This window comes from Eupeodes corollae, chromosome 2 (assembly GCF_945859685.1).
Source record: "Eupeodes corollae chromosome 2, idEupCoro1.1, whole genome shotgun sequence".
NCBI classification, from domain to species: Eukaryota; Metazoa; Arthropoda; class Insecta; order Diptera; family Syrphidae; genus Eupeodes; species Eupeodes corollae.
Window position 1 is genome coordinate 141,814,159 of NC_079148.1, and position 17,277 is coordinate 141,831,435.

The 17,277-nt window shown below is 35.0% G+C and overlaps 1 protein-coding gene across 10 annotated transcripts in view; it reads right to left on the reverse strand.

Annotated features, from left to right (window-relative positions):
* The window catches only part of LOC129948206 (arginine-glutamic acid dipeptide repeats protein), a 45,523-nt gene extending 29,751 nt beyond the window's left edge, over nucleotides 1-15,772 (reverse strand). For all 10 annotated transcript variants that reach the window (XM_056059106.1, XM_056059101.1, XM_056059107.1 and 7 more), the window contains exon 1: nucleotides 14,758-15,772. The gene's annotated coding sequence lies outside the window, so the exon portion shown is untranslated. The remainder of the gene's footprint in view (nucleotides 1-14,757) is intronic.
* Nucleotides 15,773-17,277: the final 1,505 nt, after the last annotated feature.

A 17,277-nucleotide genomic window follows, 5' to 3' on the forward strand; every position in this document is an offset into this window, starting at 1 on the left:
GAGGAAAACCGGAAAAAGTTTAAGCAAGCCAGGAAGGCCTGCAACGCCTATATTCGAAGGACCAAATTTTTACATGACCAAAAATTACGTCGAAAAATACTGCAATGTCCCAAAGGCAGTAAGAAATTTTGGTCATCTGTAAAAAACATGAGGAATTCTTCCTCTTCCTCGGTTCCTACGCTTGTTGTCAATGACACTCCTTTAGTTAGCTCTATTGATAAAGCCAACTTATTTGCAAGGCAGTTCGCCGAAAATTCCACCTTACCAGATAGTGTCATGACTCCCCCAGTTCTTGAACGCGTAAATGATTCTATGGGACCAATCTTTCTTCGTACTCGAACTGTGGCGAGAGTTCTTAAAGATCTCAACATTCATAAATCCGCTGGCCCAGATGGCATCCCCGCTATTATTATGAATAGGTGTTCTTCCACTCTAGCAAAACCACTGCGTAAGCTTTCCATCCATCCTATTCTTCTGGGCTCGTTCCGAGTAGTAGGAAAACTGCATTTGTTCAGCCAATTCCAAAAAAAGGCGAATCTTCTTCTCCCACAAATTACCGACCGATAGCACTAACGTCCCTTCTTTCTAAGGTGATGGAAACGCTGATTAATTATCAGCTTAAGAAATATCTTGAGGAACGGAAGCTTCTTAATGACCGGCAATACGGCTTTCGTAGCAATAGGTCCACTGGTGATCTCATGGTTCATCTCACCGAACAGTGGAACAGATCTTTACATCGTTTTGGAGAAAGTAAGATTATTGCACTTGATATTTCAAAGGCATTTGATAAAGTCTGGCATCTTGCTCTCTTATCGAAAATGCGTCCTTTTGGTATCGACGAATCCCTTCTTCGTTGGATTAGAAATTTTCTTTCGAACCGTTCAATACAAGTTGTTTTGGACGGATTCAAGTCTGAAACTCATAAAATGAACGCTTTTGTGCCCCAGGGCTCCGTTTTGTCTCCGACCCTTTTCCTCATTTTTATAAATGATCTCCTGTCTGCAACTTCTAATCCAATGCATTGTTGCGCTGACGATAGCACTCTTAGCTTTTCATATTCGTTTCCAGACTCACAACCCTCCTCTTCGGATGTGGAACTGCAACGGCAAAATATGATTAGCTCATTAAATTCCGACCTACACAGCATTGTACAATGGGGAATAAAAAATCGTGTGGAATTTAATGCTTCGAAAACCTAATGCTGTCTTGCATCGTTAAAGCGAGATAAACCGTCTTTGCCACTATCTATGAGTGGCACTTGCATCAACGAAACGGAAAATATTGACATCCTCGGAATGTGCATCAGTAACCACCTTTTGTGGAGCGATCACATACGCGATGTTGCCAAAAATGCCGCAAGATGTCTAGGTTTTTTGAGACGTTGCAAGAAATTTTTCTCTCCGTCTGATCTGGCTACAATCTACAAAACCTATATACGTCCGAAACTTGAATATAACTCTCATCTCTGGGCTGGTGCTCCAGTAACTTATTTAAGCCTCTTGGACAGTATTCAAAAAAGAGCTTTTAAAATGATTGGTGACATTAACATCATCAACTCGTTTACATCACTCGAACATCGACGCAAGGTTTCTTGCCTCACCCTTTTTTACAGTTATTTTAACGGACTATGCTCTAGTGAAATAAACAGTTGCATTCCTCCCCTTAAACAATTTAACCGTAATACCCGCGCTTCTAGGAATGCCCATCAGTTTACCCTTGAGCCCAACTTCGGCCGTACTATGAAGTACAGAGATTCTTTTTTTTAGCCTTACTACGCGAATGTGGAACGCCTTGCCACGCTCTATCTTTCCCTGTTATTGCAATGTTCAGAAATTTAAAACCAATATACACCGACACCTCCTATCCAACCCTTCCCTCTTTTGCTAATGCTAACACTGTGTCTTTGGCATATTAAAGGTATAAAAATCCCTTTTAGTGTTTGCTAATTATAAAAAAAAGTATCTAAGAACTGACCAAGACTGAGCCATAAATTAAATAATTTTAAAAGAGGTCTAGAAAGTCCACATCTGCAGAATTTTAAGAACATAAGAGCAATTTCATCACTGTAATGTTTTTTATTGTCATCCAAAGACGAAAGTTCTTCTAAAACTTCTTCTTTCGTTAATTCAATTTGACCTTAACATGTTATTGGCTGGTGGTTTATGACAATGTTTGGATTTGAGTTTTCAAATACAAAATTCAATTGTGTATGTTAGTGCTACTAATGGAATCGAATAGAGGATATGTTAAAAACTTATGCCCAAATTTTGATTGGATCTGCTTGAGTTATTTCAATCAAAAAATTATTAAACAATATCAAAAAATGTTAGAAAAATACTTTTTAATTTTATCAAACTACTTACGCGACAAGGCGTGCTAACCTGATGACTCGCAGTGTAAGCATCGAAGTTAAATGACTTCATACTTATTTAGAAATTAGGTACCAAGTCAAAATTGTAGGTAGGCAGGTTCTTTATTTCATTCGATTTAATATTCATTTCAAATCGATTTCATCTATACACAATAATTACTTAAAACCACACAAAAAAAAGCAAAGAAGCATTTTAATTTATTTAAAAGAAAATTAAATAATTTAATGACACACTCAGATACCTATAGTGTATATTTTTTTATTAATCGATAGATTCTACGAAATTATAAACATACATATAAATTACTTTGATCGTTAAATCGAATTGCAAACTAGCTAAACAAAAATCTATAAGAAAATACCTACTAACGTAAACTTTCTGTTCTTCTTTGAAGCAAACACAAAAAACAAACATAACAATTTCAAAATCAAATAGATTACTCATTTTATTAGGACAATAAACATTTATGATTTCCACTACAAGTGGGGATCATATCTTTCCGCCTTTCGTTTACCTCTTCCCTCCACATATGTATGTCGGTACATGGCCACACAGCCAATACATTGTGTATACTTTAGCAGTCAATAAATTAATATACTAAAAATAATAATAATAAAAAACACACAAAGTGTTTTAATTACAAATAAATTGATAGACATATCTGACGACGCGACCACTCAAGCACAGAGGCATTTTTGTTGAGCCCTTTATAGAAGAAAATCGTTATAGGTACCTAGAAGAAAAGAAAAACGACCATACAATGATTCTCTTTCAGCATGTTTCAACATTTCTATCTAGGGTGGCATATCACTATGGGGGCAGGCATGTTATAATTATTATTCACCCCGAACCGAGCGTAACGAATAACGATACCATGTCATAACATTAATATCATCAATTCCTTTTAACAAATCCACCAATCCACCCCATTTGTCTGTTTTCCTTTTGACATTCGATTAAATAGAAACACTACTTTTTCTTTTCATAGGTTAAATAATTCCGAGTGAAATAAGACTAATAAAATTTTCCGACAGTAACAGAAATGTGTGTTGATGGAAATAAATGCAATTTAAATAAAAAGGGGTATTCGATTGTATGGGCAGAGCAATTGGGTTGTTGTAAATGTGAAAATATGAACAGATTGTTGATTTTATTTAATACTCTATTGTTAATAGACATTCTTTTATGTTGCAGTTATAAATGTACATTTTTCTTTTTCAAATAGAACCATTAAATTGCATTTTTCGAAGGTCATTTGTAAACAAAGCGTCTCCCCACAGGCTTATGTTTAACTTGTGCGTTGCATTTTTAGTTGCTTTGTTAGATAAGAAATGTGACTTGTTCTATACGCATCTGTTGAACAACCTAAATTAAAATCTTGTCTATTAGGTCAAACTGATGTTAGTTAAAAGACTTGACCAACCAGTTATGGGAATTTGTTTTTTGATTTAGATTAATGTCAAATTTATTAGGTTTTTTAATAGTTAGACATTTTTACAAAATATTTTTAAATAGTTGGATGTAATGCTTTGTTTAGTTAAATAAAATGACGTCATAGACATTTTTAGAATAATTGATTCTTTTTTTTTTTTTAAATTAGATTATTCAAGAGGACGAAAAGATTTTTGCCGACTACATTTTTGTTTTCACGAAATTTTAAAAGCTGAAGTGTCGCCTGAGGAAAATAAATTTCACCTCGATATAGAAACGAACAGCCTCCAAAAACTAAGCAAATATTTTATTCTTAAAGAGTTAAACATCCAACAAAATGACGATTTACAAAGGAGAATTTATCGAATATCAATCTTCTTTCATGTGAAAATCAGTAGCCGGAAACGTAGTTTAATAATTTATTTTTGAGTTATTCTAAAGTCACGTTACCTCTTCTAGGTAGAATTCGAGATGTTAAGCTGACAATATTTAATGTGGTCTATAATAAAATAGTCAAAAATTGGTTTTAGATAAATTAAAAAATTCTAATTCTTGATTTTGTTAAACGTGACATCTGAGTTCACAGCCTTTTATACATATGTAGTGTGTATACTGTCTATTTACAGTAACTCACATTTTCGATCGAATGTGAGCCACATTCTCTTAAAACGTTTCACAAAAATTTACTATATGACACAGCAAAAATATTTTACACATGATTTGCTAGAGGTAAACAAGCTGATAATCGAAAATACCGTTACCAAATACAAGGACATTGAGGAAGTTGTACAGTATTTTAATACAAAAAATTGTGAAACTGATAAAAAATTAAAGGTAAGTAAGTAAGCTGTAGTATTTTTGTCCGTGTTCATTTTTCCTTTGGATCTTTTTTGAAATATTTATTTTTTTTTATAAAAAATAATAAAGGTTAAAAATGAAAGAAATAAGCCGGTTTCGGTTTTTAAAGGAAAGTATTAAAAAAAACTATTGGAGAAACATAATACGCATAGAGAAATCTCGAATAAACTAAGGGAGTTGATGTCAGCCCAGAAACAGTTAAAAGAGTTCTAAGACAAGCCGGATTGAAAGGACGAGCAAAAAAAAGAAAACACTTACTGACGAATCGCCACTGAAAGCTGTGTTTGCATTTTACAAAAAATAAATATAGAAACTACACCATAACGGACTGGAAAAATGTCGTGTAGTCCGACGAAACTAAAATCAATGGTCTGGGTTCCAATGGCAGAGGATGGGTTTGGAAAAAGCCCAAAGAACCTCTATCAAAACGTTTGGTAAAAGAAACGGTGAAATTTGGGGGGCGATTATATGGGTTGGAATGTGCTCTAAGGTAGATGGTCGAATGACAGCACAATCCTACATTCAAATATTGAATGATAGCCTTGTCTTATCGGTCAAAAAATGGGGTAAGGGACTTTCGGACATTGTCTTACAACAACAATGATGCGAAGCAGACTGCAAGAATCACTCGCAATTGGCTTCAAACTCAGAGTCAATGTTTTAGACTGGCCACCCCAGTCCCCGAATCTAAACCCCATTGAACATCTTTGGGGGATCCTTAAACGCAGGCTTTCATCTTGGGACCATTGCGCTAGATCTATGGATGAAGTATGCCAAAGAGTGGAAACTGAGTGGCAACATATTAGCATAGAAGAATGATAGGATAAAAGCTGTAGAGCTACCAGACGCTTACACAAACGATTGGAAAATTTTCTTAGTTTACTTTGTTTCTTAAAAAAAAACACATTCCTGTGACCGACAAAGTTAACGACATTCGAATAAAGCAAGAAAAGTAAGAATTTTAATCCAAATCAGCCAATTTGAAACTTTTATTTAGATATTTTATAAGAATCAATTTAAAATTTCACCAAGGCAACAAAGAATTTTGATAATTTGAATCGGAAATTTTTCAATCGAATTAAGTTGAATCATTTTACACAGACGGAATGAAAATGATGGTCAATTTGACTATCAGAAAAATGATAGATATCACCCTAGCCGATTCCAACTCCGTTTTAGCTGCAAAAGGAGGGCATACAAAATATTGAATTGCCTTAAATAAATAAATAAATAAATTGGGTGGCGCAACAGTCCGTTGAGAACAAGGCCCTAGTGACTTACAACTCTCATTGAATTGCCTTAGATTTTCCATATTTTATAAACTCACAAAACTGATCGAATTCCAAATTCTTTCTTTTGTTTATTTTTTTTAATTTTTAATGTTTTATTTATATCTAAACCCATTTAATGTTATTTCTTACGTTTTGAACTAATAAAATATTGTTTTTCAAAAGTATGCAAACATAGTATTAATCTTAATATGACAAAAATCGAAATAGTGAAACTCATTCCATCGAATATGTTAGTTACTGTATATTAGTCTTGTCAAGTCCTCTCAACGCCAGAGATATAAAACAAGAACAATTTTTTTAAGATTTGAGTAACGTTTTTTAGTATATAGGTATCCATCACCTAGAAAGTTGAACTAAACTTCTTTCAGTAAAGGTATTTCAACAGTTGTCTAAATATGCTTCAAATATTTATGTTTATATTGTCTCATATATCGCACCCATAGAATGAAAGTGACCCAACTCAAAAATTGCAACTTGTGGGATATGAACTAAAAGTCTTCAAAAAAGTGTAATTTTGAGTAATTTTGATTGTATTTCTCACATACATATTTGAATGAAAGTTAATTATTTGCCAAATTATGTGGGAAATACAATTAAAATTACTCACAACTACACTTTGTTGAAGACTTTTTGGTCATTTCCCACAAGTTGCATTTTTTGAGTTAGGTCACTTTCATTCTATGGGTGCGATATTATGTACCTTATTATATTTCTTAAAATACAATTTTTGCAATCTTTGCTTTGTTTGCTTTTAATGCTGTCAGCAAAATGTGAAAGTTGTGAACGTAAATATCATTAATTCATATCGAAATAAGCCAACTGGCTTCCCTTAAAATTTTATTTAAATCAAGATTACTTGAGATTCCGAGAACATACTTTTGTCAGTACATCGTATCTAAAATAGGTTTTTATTTTTGATTTTTAAATGTGCACTACCGTTGTAGCAACGGATGAGTTTTTAACCTAGTAATTCGTCTAAGTTTGTGTTTTCTTGTTTTCTAAGAAACATTAGTATTTTAAGTATCATTAGGAAGGATGTTTTATTTTGTTCTGATGAGAATAAAACGATAGGCCTATTTGTTATTGTTGCCGCCATTAGGTGTTAATTAAGCTAAAAAATCGTTTCCAAAAGCCAAAGAGTTTAATTTTAAGTAACGAGGGATAATGTTGAAAACGTTCGCTCCTACGGACTACTAAAGTGGTAAAACCTTCAGTCATCACAGAGCTTAATTAGCGCAGTCTTTCCATAACAATAATTTGTTTAAATAAAATGGTTTTAATCCCTTACTGCATGATTTTTTCATGATTGATTATAATTAAAAAAACACGTGTTTTAGGTATTTAGATTTTTTTTCGAAAAAAGTACAAAATTTTGCGATTTTGCGCACAAAAGTATAAAACAAATTTTCAATAAATGAAATCAACTACTTATTCAAAAAATTATGTAGTATGGAATATTGTGAAACAGTCTCTTTTCTCACTCAATCAAAGATTTACTTTGCATTTTCGGCATTCCACATAAGATCTTCCATGGCAGTCTGGAACCTTAAACCGCTGTCTTGTGGTCAAAACAGGAAGGTGATCTAATTGATCTAATCGAATGTTTGGCAACAGGTCCATTCAATTTATTCAATTGTAGATTATTCTCCAATGACACGCTTCAGAACCATTTAACGTTCGTCTGTACAATAGCCACGCATTCATGTCTGTCATGTCCATCATGTGGAAGAATATTCTGTGGTTAAATTTGTTTGATCTAATTTGTATTCTATAGTATCCAAAAAGAGCAAAAGATCGACTCCATCCATATGCCGATTATATGTCATGACTGCCTTTGGACATGATACAGTTTGGTAGCAATTTTCCTTTTTTGTTGAAGCGTTGGACTTCAGAAGACGGTTTGCTGCCCACATATGTCGAAGCAAGGTTCACAATTCTGTTGTCAAACCATGTTACCACAGAAATATCCAGGTTATCAATTGTCGCCAGTTTTTCCACTGTTGCACCTCTTCTTTTTCGGTAGGAACTTTATAACCAGGAATCCGATTGGCTTTTATGGTTCCTAGCGGTGAAAACGCTTTCTTTGTCAGATAAGTAAACAGCGGTAAGGACGTGTACCAGTTGTCAAAGAATAATTTGTAGTCGAATCCGTCGGGAATTTTTCTCGGCAGTCGAACAACAACGTCACTGAATGTACTAATTTTTGGCAAATCGGTGTACAACTATACATGTCCTTGGGCTCAAGTATAAAGTTCAAAGCTACCACTGAGAACAAAATTTTGATATTCCCACCTGTTTTTTTTTTGGGTTGTATTGCCGCATAGATGATCTGCTTTTGATTGTTTGATCCAAGAATGGACTTATTTTATGGACTTATTTTATGAAGGAGATCATGTCCTGGTTGTGCTGTGGGTATTTGCGTCGAGTTGGTGTTAAAATGTATGAACATTTTTATTTCTTCGCACCGGTTACATGCCACCACAGAGTTAATTTTTGGGTAACCTAGGCTTTTATTCCAAAAAAGCCTAGTTGTTGGTGTATCTGTACAATGGACATGTAAAGGCATATTCCAACAAACTGTTCAATTTCCATTGCTGTTATATGGGCAATTTTTTCGGAAAGTTTTTCACAGGAGTATCTGATTGTTTTTTGTTCTATTTATTTGAACATTTCGTCTATAAACAAGTACTTGCAGAATTGTATTGGCGTATCGTATCACCTGTGAATGCGGTTTCGTTATCACCTTTTTCCAAAAACCCATCCCGCTTCTGGGTTTTTTCAGCTCTCGCACTTCTGTTCGAGGGAGGTGCCATTTGGGATAAGTGTCTTCTAATTCCCAATCGGATACATCAGACACAGGAATATGAGGCGGAAGATTTTTGCATCTGTTTACCTAGTGCTCATCATATGAAGAATCTTCATCACTGCTGTTGTCGGGAAAATTTTGTATAGAAGTATGGATACCTCCGTAAAACCGATGAGGGTCCATATCTGAATTCTATTATCTCGGTATAAATAACGTATATTTCTGCATGGTGTGCCATATTTGATCCAAACCGTTTTCTCAACTTATAAGTACTTGTTATTTCATAAAATCGAAAAATGCACATTGTCATTAATGTCCCAAAATTAACGCAAGATTTGAATTAAATAGAAAACGACGTTTTTAGTCTTTTGATAGTTATATTTTTATTGACTCGTAAAGTACATAGGATAGGGTTATGTATGGAATAACACATCGGACAAATGGCCTCCACGGCTTTGCATGCACAAGCGCACTCTTTTGTTGAAATTTTCCATGACCATTCTGCATAAATGTGGCTGAATTTCGTTGATGCAGCGTTGAATCTCCTCCTTTAATGCACGGGTGGTTGTGGGCTTGTTGACATAGACTTGTGATTTCAAATAACCCCCTAAAAAGAAGTCTAATGGTGTTAAATCACACGATCTAGGAGGCCAATTTTGATCACCGAAACGAGAGAGTACACGACCTGGAAATGTCTCACGCAGTAATTGAATTGTTTCACGGGCTGTATGACATGTGGCACCGTCTTGTTGAAACCACATATTGGACACATCAATATCATCAAATTTTGGCAGAAAGAACTGTGTAATCATGTCGCGATATCGAGTACCAGTAACAGTCACTGCTTGACCAGCATCATTTTCAAATACGCTGTAGAGAGGTTCTTGAAATTTGCAATTCTTGTCCACGACGTCGAATTGAGGTTCCTGGATTGTCAGCAACATTCTCACGCACTGCTTCGACATTCACATTTGAACGGCTTGTTTTTGGACGACCAGTGTGTTTGGCGTCTCCAACGGATCCAGTCTCCATGAATTTTTCAATTAATTTCTTCACAGTTGACGAAGTTAAAACACTATTCCAACCATATTTTGTATGAAATTTTCGAACTGCACCCGCCAAGCTTTCACTATTTATGAAATATTCTTTAATTATGAAGACACGTTGTTCTATCGTGTAACGCTCCATTTTTAATAACCCTATACTGTTAGCTGTCAAATTGCTTTATTCAGGGTTGCCAACACTTCACTGCACAAATGGAGGCAAATTCAAATCTTGCGTTAATTTTGGGACACCCTTTATTTATATATTATTTGCTTTACTGGTATTTTTTTTCAAGCACTACATTTTATTTTTATACTATTTTGAATTTCTCAAACAGTTTCTCTTGTACTGCACCCTTTGTGACGAGTTTGACGAAACTCGTTCATAGATGGCTTTTATCAATACAATTTAGAGCGTTTGTTACTAATTTCACACTGTATGCACAAAACAACAGAATTAGTTGAAAACTAGAAATTATCGACATAAATACGCTTTGGCTTAAAAAGGCTTAAATTATTTTTAATTCGTCTTAGAATTTTATATGAGTGCAAACCTACTCATTTACTTCGACTGAACATTGAATTTGTCCTTTATAAAGTTTTTTTTTCAATGTAGAACAAAAATATTTCTTACACAACGCACTGTAAGCTCTTGACGCTGATGTAACTGTTTTAAACTGTTTCTGGCTTAAATGTAACTGAGATTTGGGTTTCACAAACGTTTGTTTGATAGCTACGAGGGGCGTTCAATATATTCTCGGTATCGGGGTGAAGCTGTGGTTATATATATAAATTGACTTATTTATCAAGTAATACTATTATTTTAGTGCATTCATGTAAAATTTCATATAAATGTGATTATTATTTACCGTTAAATCTCTATTTAAACAGAACCATAATGGCAACTGAGACGATGATGGTAGAAATTGAGCATCGCGCTGTAATTAAATTTCTCACTAAGCAAGGAAAAAGTCAAAAAACTATTCATGAAGAAATGGTGGCAGTTTACCAGGGTTCCGCACCTTCATTATCAACTGTGCAAAAGTGGTCGAGTGAGTTCAAGAGAGAGCATTGAAGACGACCCTAGCTCCGGCGCCCCGGATAGTGCTTGTACGGGAGAAAGCATCAAAGAAGTCGAAAAACTTGTTCTCGAGGATGCCCGAATAAAGGTGAAAATGATGGCAGAGATCACCAAGCTTTCGACTGGTACCATTCACACCATCCTTCATGACCATCTTAACCTTTCAAAGGTCAGTGCAAGGTGGGTGCCACGAATGCTCACAGCGCCTCAGAAAAAAGTGAGAATCGCATGCTGTAGAGAGCTTTTGGAGATGTGTAGTGAAAACGCGGACGGTGTTATGCATCGGATTTTTACTGGGGACGAAACATGGGTTCACCACTATGACCCTGAAAGCAAACAAGAGTCCATGCAGTGACATAAAAAAGAAACAGACCCCCCGAAGAAGTTCAAAGTCACTCCGGCTGCCGGGAAGCTCATGCCCACAGTTTTTTGGGACTCAAAGGGAATCTTACTCATTGAGTACAAAAAAAAGGTGAAACCATCAACGCCAAATCCTACGCTTCCACTTTGCATAATTTGCTGGAGGAAATTTAAAAGAAAAGACGGGGTAAACTCGCAGCGGGTGTGTTGCTTCTTCATGACAACGCTCCTGTTCACACGGCGCGAGTTTCCAAGGCTGCTGTGCGAGATTGTGGTTTTGAAGAAATTCAACATCCGCCCTATAGTCCAGACCTTGCCCCTAGTGATTACTTCCTGTTTCCGGATTTGAAAAAATGTCTTCTTTGAAAAAGATTTTCGGATGATGAGGAACTCAAGTCGGCAATAAATGGGTATTTTGCAGGGAAAGAGGAAACTTATTTTTTTGAGGGTTTAAAAAAGCTTATCTCAAGATGTAACAAATGCATTGATGTTAGGGGAGATTATATTGAAAAATAAAAACAATTTAAATTAAATTCGCATTTTCCTTCATATCGATACCGAGAATATATTGAACGCCCCTCGTATATTCATTTTGAAATAGGCATTAAAAAACTTTTACTTATTTTTGGAGTTGAGGAAAGTGGATCAACTCAGGTAAAAATTGAAAGTTAATAACGTCAACCTTAGTTGACTAAATACAAATTAATAGCTGCCCAATTTATGTTCAGATTTGATGGCTTTAGAGTATCCACAAGGGGCCTAAAAAGTAAGGTAGTTGGAAGTATTAAAATAAATGAAACAATACAATTTAATTACAAAAAACTTTACTGTTACTATCCCAAAGATATTTCTGCACTTAGAAGTCTGCATTGTCATTTTATTTATCAAAAGAATGTTCGGGTATCTACCCAGTAAAGTCAGAAAATATTTTTGTACAGTTGTGGTCAAAAATATACCACGGAATATACCACGAAATGGTTTTAACAATTAAAAAGGTTTGGGATGTTAATGTTTTGTGGAGAAGATTCATGGGCATACTTAAGAAGGTATCTACAAATTATTTACCATGTGGCATCTAGCATAATGATCTTTATCTTAAAACACTGGAAGATGAGACGACAGATAAACAACGCGTGGTAAGTATAAGAGCCACGGTCGCCAGACTTAGGTTGGTTTGGAAATCCAAGCTACAATAAAGAACTCTGATCTATATTTAAGATCTGTGGGAATTTGAGGTCCATTGTTTTATGTCAATAGCATTAAAATTCTATGCAAAGCCCCTGTGGTGTCCAGCTGTTATAGAAAATAAAGGAAATGCATACAGAAAATTGAAACATAAATAAAAAAAGTGTAGTGTAGGATATTGAAGTCATTTTGTTGTTGTAAATTTATTAAAAGGCTTAAAAGCTAATTGTTTAACAGAAGGCAACTGACAACTGCATTCATAGTACCAAATTAAGTCTTTCACATCACAAAGTTAATAAAGCTATTTTGTCGATATTTGTTTGACTTCAGCTAAGTGCGACAAATACCACTTCATGTATAAGATCTAGTGGTTTGTCAAATTTGTAAGAACAGTTAAAAAATCAAAACTAATACTGAGTTGAAAAAATATAAGACCGTCCAAGAAATAGCTTATCTAAACTTTTTGAAACCTTTAATTTTCTCAGGTTTATAGCAATGAAATAATCCCAAAGCATAAACAATATGGTATGCATACTAAATTTGAATTTTCTGACTTCTAATCATTAACCTTAAGTACGATAAGATCCTGATAACAATTTTAGCACTTCTTACACCTACTTATGAAAAGTTATCTTTAAGAAATTATGCAAAATTCTCCAATAAAAAAACCTACTTATTCCCCTGACTTCTTCTCTTACATTTTTGCATTAATTTTGAGGACCTTTGCGAAAGAGAATGTAGGTACCCTACCCACCTTATTGTATTCCTCCCACGAATTTTCCATATAACCCTACAACCCCCATAAAAATTAACTCAAACAATTAGTTGATTATTTTAATAATAATACAAAACAAAATTATTAAACGGCACATATTTTTTTGTATGATTTAATTTATAATTGACTTCTGACTACTGCCTCTCTAGTTGCTATCTACATTGTTCAACTTGAATGATGGTGGCGGTCGGTAGTACTGATGATGGTGGTGGTGGCTTTGGTTCAATATGATTTTTTACAATTGTACTACAAGTGTACCTGCAGCAGCAGCAGTAGAAAGAAGCAAGATTGCGCGATGCCTACCTAATGATACTCTCAGATCGACCGACTCAGCAGCCAGCCAACTTTCTGCACCACTCCACCTAACCTACCCCTTGAAGCCTCACACACCACACCACACCATACTACACCACAGCACCAACGGCCACCGCACCGTGCCGTGCGTCGTCTTTGCTTCTTCTTCTACAATCTACATATACCCTGGTTACAAGAGGAGATCGAGGAATCGAATCGAATCGAATTGAGATTTCGATCCAGGTATATGGTGGCACTGAATCGAGGAATCGAATTCAAATGGAATCGAAATGACAATTGGGTTGTATTTGTGTGCGTACTGCTACGTGAATAACTTTCACATTTTATAACAATGCTCTCAACACAAAGACGACCGCCAAATTAAATTCAGCTTAGAACCAAAAATACTCCATTTAAATGGAGTATTTTTGCTTAGAACACGCAAGATGGAAAAAACTTATCGCACGCACACAAGCAAGACTTCACACACCAATAACTCGATTCCTCGATTCAGGTTTACAAACAAATTTTCGATTCGATTCACCTCTTTCAGTGGGATCGGATTGAGTAATCCTATTTCGATCCGATCCAGGTCTATACGGCGCTAAATCCTGATTCAATTCGGATTCAATTCTCCTTGTAAACGCGGTAATAGGTACAAATAAAAAAACTCATTCCTATCGTCAGTCGGTCGCTCGTCGTATGGTGTGTTGTTGTTGTTGTGTTATTTAGCACACACTTGAAAGATAAGTGCAATGATTTTGATTTTTCTTTTTAGTTCCACCGACAGAACCGACCGACATCGAAATCGACGACTCTGAAAAATAAAAATTTGTTTATTGTTATTAGGCATAGGCAAGGCAGGCAGGCAGGCAGTCAGGCACTCATCTCTCTTTCTTTTTCTCTCTCTCTCTATTTGTAGATTCACAACAGCAACTAGCTGCCTATTTATTATTAGTTTGAGTTTCAGTTTGTTTGACTTTGCAGATAAATTAGCACCGATTATCATGTTTTGGCCCCCTTGAACCCCTCTTCGTTAATTTGCCTCTTCTCACTTGAAATACTAATTTTTCTTTTTTTTCGTTTGACCAGAACAATTAGCATTACAAACAAGAGCACTTAAGACGACTTCTAATTCTAACTCAACTTAAAATTAATTTGATTGTTTTCAATTAAGTTTTGTATTTTTTTTAAGAAATACAAAATAGACTTTTTAGATTTAATCGAAAAGAAAATATAAAAAAATAGAAAATAAATTACCATTAATCTTTTTGTTAAGTAGTCCGCTGGATGCTCGAAACGGCACTCATCAGAGAGGGAGGGGGAAGGTAGAATCACAAAAGGAAGTTTGAAAATTGAAATGCGCTTCCTTGCAAATTGTTAAATAAAACAACAAAAAGAATAAAAAAAAGGAAAAAAATTAAACAAAAAAAGGCGAGGGCGACGGACGACGACGTAAACGTGAATGTGACGAAGAAAACGACGACGAAGGCGAGTGCAAAGAACGCGAGAAAGAGCAAGACGAAACGACAACTACAACGACGATGAAGATGACGATGAAAAGGCGATGATTGATTTGTTTGATAGGCGCACAAAAAAGGGGGCGGCCGAGACTCCTCTCTTCCTTGTTGTTCCTTCTTCTTCTGCTTCTTCTCCTCGTCGTGCTTCTAGTGGCGTAGAGTTGGGGGTGACGGTGCTGTAGCTATAGCTGAAGCTGTTGGCAGTGGCGTAGTTCCCTTTATCCACTTGCAGTTGATTTTTTTTTTGTTTTTAATTTTCGAATATCACAAATTTTCCATCGGAAGGAAGGAAAACATTTTTTTTTTTAAAACTTGAACAATATAATAATTATCCAGCAGACTCCTGAGACTTAAATCTCGCTTCTCTGGCCCGCTTAAAGTAGCAGCACTTGACAAACAAAAAAATTCTTATTCATTTTTATTTCTCATTTTATATTTTCTTTTGTTGGTTGTTTTTTCTTTTCTTTTTTTATTTTATTTTTTCTTTTCTTTCTCCTGCACGTAGGATCGCTGTTTTAATTGATACTTTTTTTCCAGATGGAACACTTGAGTTTTTGGCACATAAATTGATTAAATTAACACTTTCACTTTGTTGCACTTGATGTGGAATTGATTATTTAATGTTTTTGAATTGTTTTTGCGAAAGAAAATGCAATTTATTTTGAAGAGGAAAAAGTTTTCTCACACAGAACTATTAACAAAACAGGCGACCATTTTGATTTTTGGATATGAAACGCTAAACGATTGGTGTGAAGTTGGTTGGAGTTATTTTTGTGTTTTTAGAGAGAGAGTGATGGGTAGATATGGTGTGAAAGGGAGAGAAATAGTTATTTGTTGGAAGGTAGAGTGGTTTGTGAATTGGCTTTTGGTTAGAACAAGGATGCGTTCAGGGACTCGACAAAGGGCTGAGTTCAAGGAATAAACAAACTGTATCCAAATTAAATCCAGAATTTTGATAAGAGATTTATCGAAATATTCCTAAAATAAATCCAAAGTATTTGCATTGTAATAATCTTTTCACACCAAACCCAAAACCGAGTCTTCGGCAAACAGTTTTCGAAAACCTGAAAATCGTTCACACACAACATTTACACGTTTCATTTGACATTTAAATTTTCTTTACACCTGCTGTTAAATTTTGTATTGATTAACAAATTTGTGAGTTAAATATTATGACTCTTTTTTCTTCTCAAACTATTTGTGAAATTAAAATGAATTCTAACAACATTCTCCTTAGGATTTGTCTTTGCCGTCGACACCCTTAAGTCGATAATTCTTTTCTGTGCTGTGATAGAGCAGCATATCAGCGCAGACAAGGCCGTAACACTAGCTCATCTCAAAGAAGAGTTTCAACTGAAGTTCTGGGGTCGTGTTGAATGGGCTCACGACATGAACCAACTACAAGCTCGCTTGGCTGCTGCTATCCTTCACTAAGAAGAAGCTTATTGTCAAGAAGAAGAAGCTTATTGTAAGACTTGACAAAGTTATATTTGAATTTGACTTAAAATAGGACCAACAAAAACTATCAAAAACTTGTCAATAAGTATAACAGGGGCTTTCTATTTTTTGTACGAGAACAGACCCATGAATTATCAAACTAAAAAAATGTGTTTCCTATTCTACTTCATGTGTTCAGGCCTTCAAAGTTGTTTAAAACTATTTTTGTTCAGAGGACTGTTTCTGAGAGTTCAGAGCACTATCAACCAGTTCGGAAAAAAAGACCGAATATAGAATTTCAAGCGTTTGAGATGAGGAAAAATGAATAATTAGGTTCTATTTCAACTTAATTTTTCAGCTCTCAAAAATCATAAATACCAATTCCTAATTATTAAATACTCAAATGCATTTCTAAACGAAATCGAAAATTTTCCGGGAAAACTTTATTCTGAGCGTATTCAGCATAATATTAATATCCTTTTCACACCAAACCCAAAACCGGGTTTTCGACAGTAAGTTTTCGAAAGCCCGAAAATCTTTCCCACCGAACATTTACACGTTTCCATTTGACACTTATATTTGTTAAACACCGGGTGTCAAATTTTGTATTGATGAACAAATTTGTGAGTAAAAAGTTTTGTTCTCCTCAAATTATTTGTGAAAATAAAATGAATTCTAAATTCAAATTGATTTTAGCGTAACACTAGCTGTCCGAGCAACTTAAGGCGGGGTTGAGAAGATTCTGAATGATTTCGTGTAGGTCCTAATGGCCGGAGCAGAAAAGGTCAATTCCTAGTTACAAATTCATACCAAAATCACACTG